The sequence below is a fragment of the Felis catus genome, chromosome D1 (assembly GCF_018350175.1).
Source record: "Felis catus isolate Fca126 chromosome D1, F.catus_Fca126_mat1.0, whole genome shotgun sequence".
Classification (NCBI taxonomy): Eukaryota; Metazoa; Chordata; class Mammalia; order Carnivora; family Felidae; genus Felis; species Felis catus.
Window position 1 is genome coordinate 16,453,299 of NC_058377.1, and position 6,998 is coordinate 16,460,296.

Sequence of the window (6,998 nt, forward strand, 5' to 3'; positions counted from 1 at the left end):
AGCCCCTCCCCCAACATGCACACCACATAAACGTGTACACACAGACACACAGCCTGCAGCTCCAGGAAGTCTCTGAGCAACTCGGACACCCCCACCCCCCCACACCAACTCCAGAACTTCTGTGGATTGGCTGGGAGCCAGGCCTGACCCAGCTGCTGCACCACACCGCTCCCCCTCCCTATCCTGGAAGCAGGAAAGGAGAAGGCACTGGAAGATGCCTTTGAGAGAGAGAGAGAGAGAGAGAGAGGAGGGGCCGATGACTCCCATGACCTGGCCTGAGGTTCTGGGGGAAAGGATGGATGGGGAGACCTGAGAACCCTGGCTTTCAGTGCCCGCCGCCCCCAGGGCTATCCTATGTCAGAGAAAAGAAGGGTGCCTCTCCTGAGCCCCTGTGTGGTCTCTTTGGCTACACCCCTTATCCCCTGAAGACGCAAAATCCCCACTGGCCTCGGTGGGAGGACCTGGGGTGAGAGAATCAGGCTTAGCCGTTCAGTAGGAGGGGGGCTGGGTGAAGCTCCCACAGGCAGGCGGGAGGGAGGCTGGTGGCTGGGCTCAGTTTGTACTGGGGGTCAAAGGGGAGTTCTTTTCCGAAGAATTCTGGGAGAGACGCCAACTAGAGCAAGCTGCTAACCACCCCTCCCTCTCTCTCTCTGCACTGGGGGCAGGGGGGTGTCCCTGCCAACCAGACTTAACCCTGTCCGGACTGTGTTGTTCCCAGGCCCAGGATGGGGGAGTTGGGTAGGAGACTTCCAGTTGAGCTCAACTTCCAGTTCAAGGGGGGGCAAGTGCAGAGTTTCTGCCAGAATGAAGCTGGTTCCACATAGCCCCATCTGGTAGCACCCTGCCCTACCGCCACCTGGGTGACTTTTCTAGGCTCATCTCCTGAAGGTGTCTGCGGTGACGTGTGTGTGCGTGTCTCAGAGACCGAGATTGAGAAACAAACTGAAAATTCCTTGCCAAAGCCCTCCCCTTGCTGGGTCACTGAGCACTGTACCAACCTGTGCCTCTACCCCTCCCTTCCTCCCACTGTGTCCTGGGACCAGAGGCCATGGGGGTGGGGGGAAAGGACAGCTTATCCTTCTGCCTACCTCCTGCTGCTGTCTCCACAGGCCCTTGACTCCTACAAACAGCCCCTGCCGTGGCCCTCTTCTTCCTCTCTGATTTGACCCAAGTGCTACTGGAGGGAAGCATCCAACTGTAGCCAGAGATCCCAGGATGGGAAACTGAGTCATAGCGAGACATCAGGGTTTCCAGTGCCTGAATCCCAGGCTGACATAACAACATAACTCTGCTATCACCACCCTTGCTTTAGCCAAAAAAAAAAAACCCCAAAAACCAAAAAACAGCCCCTCTGGCACCACCACCCCCTCCCCGCCCCACTGCAGAGCACAGTCTAACTGCAGAAGGGACGGATAAGATTCAACATCAGGAAGGACTTCCCAGGATCCAAGCTACAATGGCAGCTGGCCCCACCCCAAATGCCTCATATTTCTGGGGTGAAACATCACACCCCTAGGATTCCAGCCCCTTCTGTCTTCTGTGAAGGTGGGAAACACAAACGTCTTGTGTCGTTTTACTGTCTGCCCCTAGCCAGAGAAGTCAACTTTCCTGAATCTTAAATTAGCCACCACCAAGCTCCCAGGTCTGATATGGCTGGATGTTCCTCATCCCTGCGGGAAGGAAGTGACTGGGGTAGAGGGGTAATCCCCTTTCCTAGTCCTTTCGGGCACCGGGCCTCCCTGTGACAGCCGCCACTGTATCATCAGGTCTAGAAGACGGTGCACTGATAGTTTGGGGATCGCTCAAGATGCTGGGCATCTGCGAGGGGCAGGGGAAGAGAGGCCAGCCCTGGGGATAGTTTATCCCAAAGTCTCCCCACTCCACCACTTTCTCTCCAAGGACCAGAAGCCTTGGCCCCACTCCAGGAAACCTCCCTATCAAGGGACAGAGGACTCCATGTCCCAGGTCGCTGCAGGGAGACCTGTGACGACACACCCCAGACATGTTCAAAGGGAGGAGGAGAGAAGTGAGAACAGAAGCAGAGCACACACGTGCACAAACGCACACACATCCACACACGTACACTCATCAAAGAGACACAACCCCGGGCATACCCACTCCTTACAGATACTCCCCGTAGGTGCAACTGAGACACGGACACAATTCCCAAAGATACACATCCGAGATACCTCCTAAAAAGTAACCCCAAACTCCCTAAGAATGGCTCAAAACCCACAGAGGCTGCCATCCTCATAGAGAATGAGGGGATCTCAAGAATCACAAAACACATGGGCCAGTCACACAGAACTGCTGACAGAAGATACACCCACAGTGGGATACACACATACACTGGCGTGCACGCGCACGCACACAGAGTAGTATGCACGTGGCTGAGTGTTAGCACTCAAACTCACACACACATACCCTGGCAATGCACAGCGTGAGGTCAGATTAGAGGACTAAGTTCTGGGCTAGTGGGGAGGAGGGGAGGCAGAGGGGGGTGGAGAAGTACTCAGGGATTTCAAAACAATCTTGGTTTCGAAATGCTGGAAATGCTGGATTCAGGGCCATTCCCAGTTGAGGCTGGGGCGGGGGGTGGAGTAAGGGGGAGGGGAAGACAGGCCGGTGCAGGGCCACCAGCCCTTTGGAGGAGGGGGTTGGACAGAGGGAATCCCAGCCTCCTCTGGGAGAAGGGGGCCTAGAAGAGACACCAAGGTTAGGAGGGGCAGGTGGTCCAGGACCAAGCAGGAAGGGCCTGGGGTGGAAAGGAGGCAAAAAAGGAGAGGGCTCCCCTTTGGCCACTGACTGAAAAAACAAGAAGACAGGGAGGCCACCCCTCCCCTGAGGAGTGAGAGGAAGAGGGAAGATGCCTGTGCCCACTTCCCCCAATTATGGGCAGTGGTAAACACCTTCTCCCCTACAGAGTAGCCCCCTGGCTGCCCTTCTCCACCAGCTAGCAGAGCCCCAAGGTGGGCCCAAAGCTAAGGGGTCCGAGAAGGTGGGGGGATAGCTAGGCCCTGCAGGGCTCAGAGATCTTTCCTGGGACCCGAGCCTCCCCATACTCAGAGCAGGGTGGGAGACAGCTGCCTGGGAACCAGGAGCTTCCCTCTTCTTCATGGGGGGGGGGAGGGGGAGGAGGCTTTGGGGAGACTGAGGGAGTACAACACACCCCCGCACCCAGGAAGTCACCCCTTTCCTCCCAGGGCAGCAGAATGCCCTCCGTGCCCCTCCCCCAACCTCTGGGGAAAGTCGGCAGTTCTCTCCCAGGGAGGGGAGGTCAGGCCAGGCTGGGGGTGGGGCTCTGGAGGCCTGGCCCTGGCACCCGGCAGAGGAAATTCCAGGCTGTAACTCCAGGCTGCCTTTAGGGCCGCCCATCCAAGTGACATGCAGCACCTCAAGAGTGCTAGTACGGGGGCGTCCTCCACTGAGACCCTCAGCTCCCAGCCTCTGGCTACCTAGCCCTCCAATGGGCTCTAGCCCCAGCTCTAGCAGATAAAGGACAGGACCTGGGGAAACTTAGGACTCTCTGGGCGAGCCTCCACCAGCCCCATCCCGGCCCCTTGGCCACTCAGAGCCTCCTTTTCCCAGATCCCCGGGGGGGCAGCCCCTACAGTGTGGCTAAGGGTGGGCAGCTGCCAGGGCTGGCAGGCAGGGGCACAGATGCCAAACTACAGCAGCCGGGCGCTCAACAGGTTGAGCCAGTCCCTGGAACAGCCAGCCCCACCCCAGGGAGAGCGGGCCTGGCAGAGGCTCCCTGCCCGCGGCACCCAGCCTGTACCCGCTTGGCTCCCACGGCTGCCCACTTTCCCACGGTGCCATCCCCCTCTGCCCCCTCCCCCCGGGTCAGCACCCGGGCAGCGCCCAGGGCTCCTGGCGCAAGGAAGGGATGCCATTTCCCCGTCACCCCTGGATGCCAGGCTCTTGGGGTGCCTCACTACCAGCAACCAAGGAGCCCCAGAAGAGCAAGCATGGCATCAGGACAACAAGAACTCCAAGGTGCCCCCCACCTCCTTGCAGGCTTTTCCCGGTCCTGGGGAGACAGGACACTCAGACACCCTGGCTCCCTGCAGCTGCCCCGTCCCCTGGGCGCTGGGGCAGAAGTTCAGCCTGTGGCGCCAAAGGCAGTGTGGGGGTGCCCCCAGCTCCTGTCTCAGACTCCCTGGAGGAGGGGCTGCAGAGCTGGGTGACCACTGGCCCCTTCCGCTGCTGCCAGAGCTTCTACCTGCAGCGCTGGTGCCTTCCTTCCACCCCACTCCTGGGCTCCACGGAGCTCCGTCCCAGCCACTCCCCCACAGGCAGGCATCCCCCCTTTGCAGGCATCTCCTTTAATCTAAAGCAGGTGCCAGGCATTCCAGCCCTGGCTGAGTCGACATTGCCACCCACTAGGCCTCTGCCCAGAAGGCTACTGCCCTGCTCATTCATGGAAGTCGAGTCCCCAGCCCAGGGCTCCCGCTTAACCCAGGTACCCAGACACTGGGGTGGGGGCGGGGGGCGGGAACTCCCCAGACAGGCACGGGTGCCCAGCACAGGTTCAATAAGCAAGTTCACTGGACCCCACGTTACCACTGCTGTGCTAGCCCCAGATTTCTGTGGACCACCAATCCCTCTCCGGGACTCTGTAATCTCTTCCCGCCTTGACCCTCAACCCCAGTAGTTAAAGACTCCTTTTGAACCTCCACATGGACCTCCACAACCCATCTCCAGCCATAGGGCCCCTGCTATCCCAAGCATAAGAGTTACTCTGGATCTAAGATTATGCCATTCTATCCCTGACCAGCACCTTCGGAAACATTAAGCTCCCCTTCCCCTAATCAAGAACAACACAGGTAAGCAGAGAACCTCTGGAGGGAGGCGGCGAGAACCAGACCGGGTTCTCCAAGGCCAAGGAGCCTGATCTCTTAGGGGAGTGAGCACCTTCCTCCCTTACCAGACTTCCTCGGCCCCTCACCTTCCTTGCCCATTCTCACTGGGTCCTGAGGCTTCTATCAGCAGACAATTCACAGATGACACCAGAAAGACAGGGCCTAATCACGCTCTTCCCCTGGGGCCACGAAAGCGTGGTCTTGACCCAGAGAAGGCGAGATGGTGCTGGGGGGTGTGGGGGGCAGCAGAAAAGCCAGGCCCAACAGAAGTGGCTGCTTGCTGGAGAGGCTGAGGAGCAGGGAGAACCGGGGCAGTGGAAGCCCACCCACCCTGGAGGTCTCACTCAGAGAGCTGCCCAGAGGCATCAGTAGGATTCCAGCTGATACAGTGTGCAGACAGCTTTCCTAGGTAAAACAGGAAACCAAGGCCAAAGATCAAGCGGGCCTCAAGCCCCCTATCCCATGGCTCAGTCACATGCCCAGCTCACCTTTCCCAAGCAACACTTTTTCTCTCTGCAGCAGAGCACCCCCCCCCACACCCAGACACAGACACACACCCCAAGCAGCAGACAGACTGAAGGAGGAGGGAGGAGGGGTGTCAGAAAAACCCGGAAGGAAGGAGGCTGGACAGACAGACAGAAGCAGATCCTGGCTTCACTGCTCCAGAGAGACACCCTCCAGACTCCCAGACTGTGAGGGACACTCTCTTTCTCTGCTCCCAAGAGGGAGAAGGGGAGAGTAGACTTAGTGTCTCCTGAAACCAAATTCCAGTAGCTCTGGGATAGGACATACCCCCAGACAAGTGAGAAGCCCTAAGCCTCACTTCTCTTCCCCATATTCCTCCCCCACGGTCTCCGGGGGGACCAAGGCAGAGGGAGCCTCCCCTTAGCAGAGCAGGGACACCTCCAAGGAACTGTGCGACTGCCCCACCCCCCAGCCAAGCCCACACCACTGAGAATCCTTGGCCGGGAGACTCCTCCAGTCACAGCCCCTGCTGCACCTAGGCACTGCTTGGGGGCAGAGGGTAACCCCAGCAATCCCCAATCCCAATGTACCTCTTTCTGGAGGCTCCCATTAGCCAGGGGAGGAGTGCTGGGGTGCTGAGACCCAAGGGGTTGGTGAGCCTGGGAGGGGGACTACATCTCCCAGAAGCCCCCAGGGCAGGGTTGCTGCTCCAGCTGGCCCAAGGCCGGCCTTGTTCTCTGCGCTAGGGTGGCAGGGTCCCCTTATTGCCCCTAAGCCCTCCCCCCTGAGCTCTGGGGCTGCCAACCTGATTGGGGGCCCAAGAGTAGCCACCACAAACCCTGAGGGCGTCCCCCACCCCTTAAACAGCCTAGGGGTGCGTGCCAGAGGGCAACAATCAGACTGTGTTCCCCCTTCCCAGTTCGAACTGGATCTCCCTCCTCGCGCCTCTGCCTGCCTGGCATGACTTTCGCCCTCGGCCCCAGCCCACCCCTCACCTCGCGCCGGTCGGGGGTCCTCACGCCAGGCCGGAGCTGGACACCATGACCAGGTCAGGGTCGGTGACTGGATTGGGGTCCTCCGGGTTGCCAGTTGGAGGTGCGGAGGGGGGCGGGCAGGCGGTGATCTTTTGATGCTGGATGCCTTGATCTCAATACCAGCCCGGGCCGGGAGAGGGTATCCGGGGGTCTCTGGGCGCCTGGGTTCCTGCCTCCCAACCGCCGAGCATGGTCTTGGGCGCCGGACACCGGCGGGAGAGCGTGCACACCCGCCCGGCCCGGGGCTCGGGGCTGGGGTCTCGGCCCCGAACCTCAGGGCTCCGGCTCCTGCTCCTCCTCCCTTCCTTCCTTCCTTCCTTCCTTGCTTCCTTCCTCCCTTCCTTCGCCTCCTCCTTTCACTTTCCCCGAGGCCCGCGGGGACGGCGGGCGCGGGGCGGGGAGGGGGCTGTCTGGGCGCTTATTGTTGGTCGGACGCCGAGGGTCCGGGTCGCAGCCCCCGGGCGGCGCGGCGCCGGGGGACCCAGGCGTGCGGGCGTCCGTCCGGCTGGCTCCGGGCGGCGGCGGTGGTGCAGCGGCCCCGGGTCCGGGGCATGTCCGGCCACTGGCTCCGCCGCGCGCCGCCGCCTCCCCGGGCTCCCCTGCGCTGCCGGAGCCTCGCTCGCCCCTCCACTCGGCT

The 6,998-nt window shown here is 60.7% G+C and overlaps 1 protein-coding gene across 5 annotated transcripts in view; it reads right to left on the reverse strand.

Moving 5' to 3' along the window:
• BCL9L (BCL9 like) overlaps nucleotides 1–6,997 on the reverse strand; it is a 28,452-nt gene extending 21,455 nt beyond the window's left edge. For all 5 annotated transcript variants that reach the window (XM_045038388.1, XM_045038387.1, XM_045038389.1 and 2 more), the window contains exon 1: nucleotides 6,323–6,997. The gene's annotated coding sequence lies outside the window, so the exon portion shown is untranslated. The remainder of the gene's footprint in view (nucleotides 1–6,322) is intronic.
• Nucleotide 6,998: the final 1 nt, after the last annotated feature.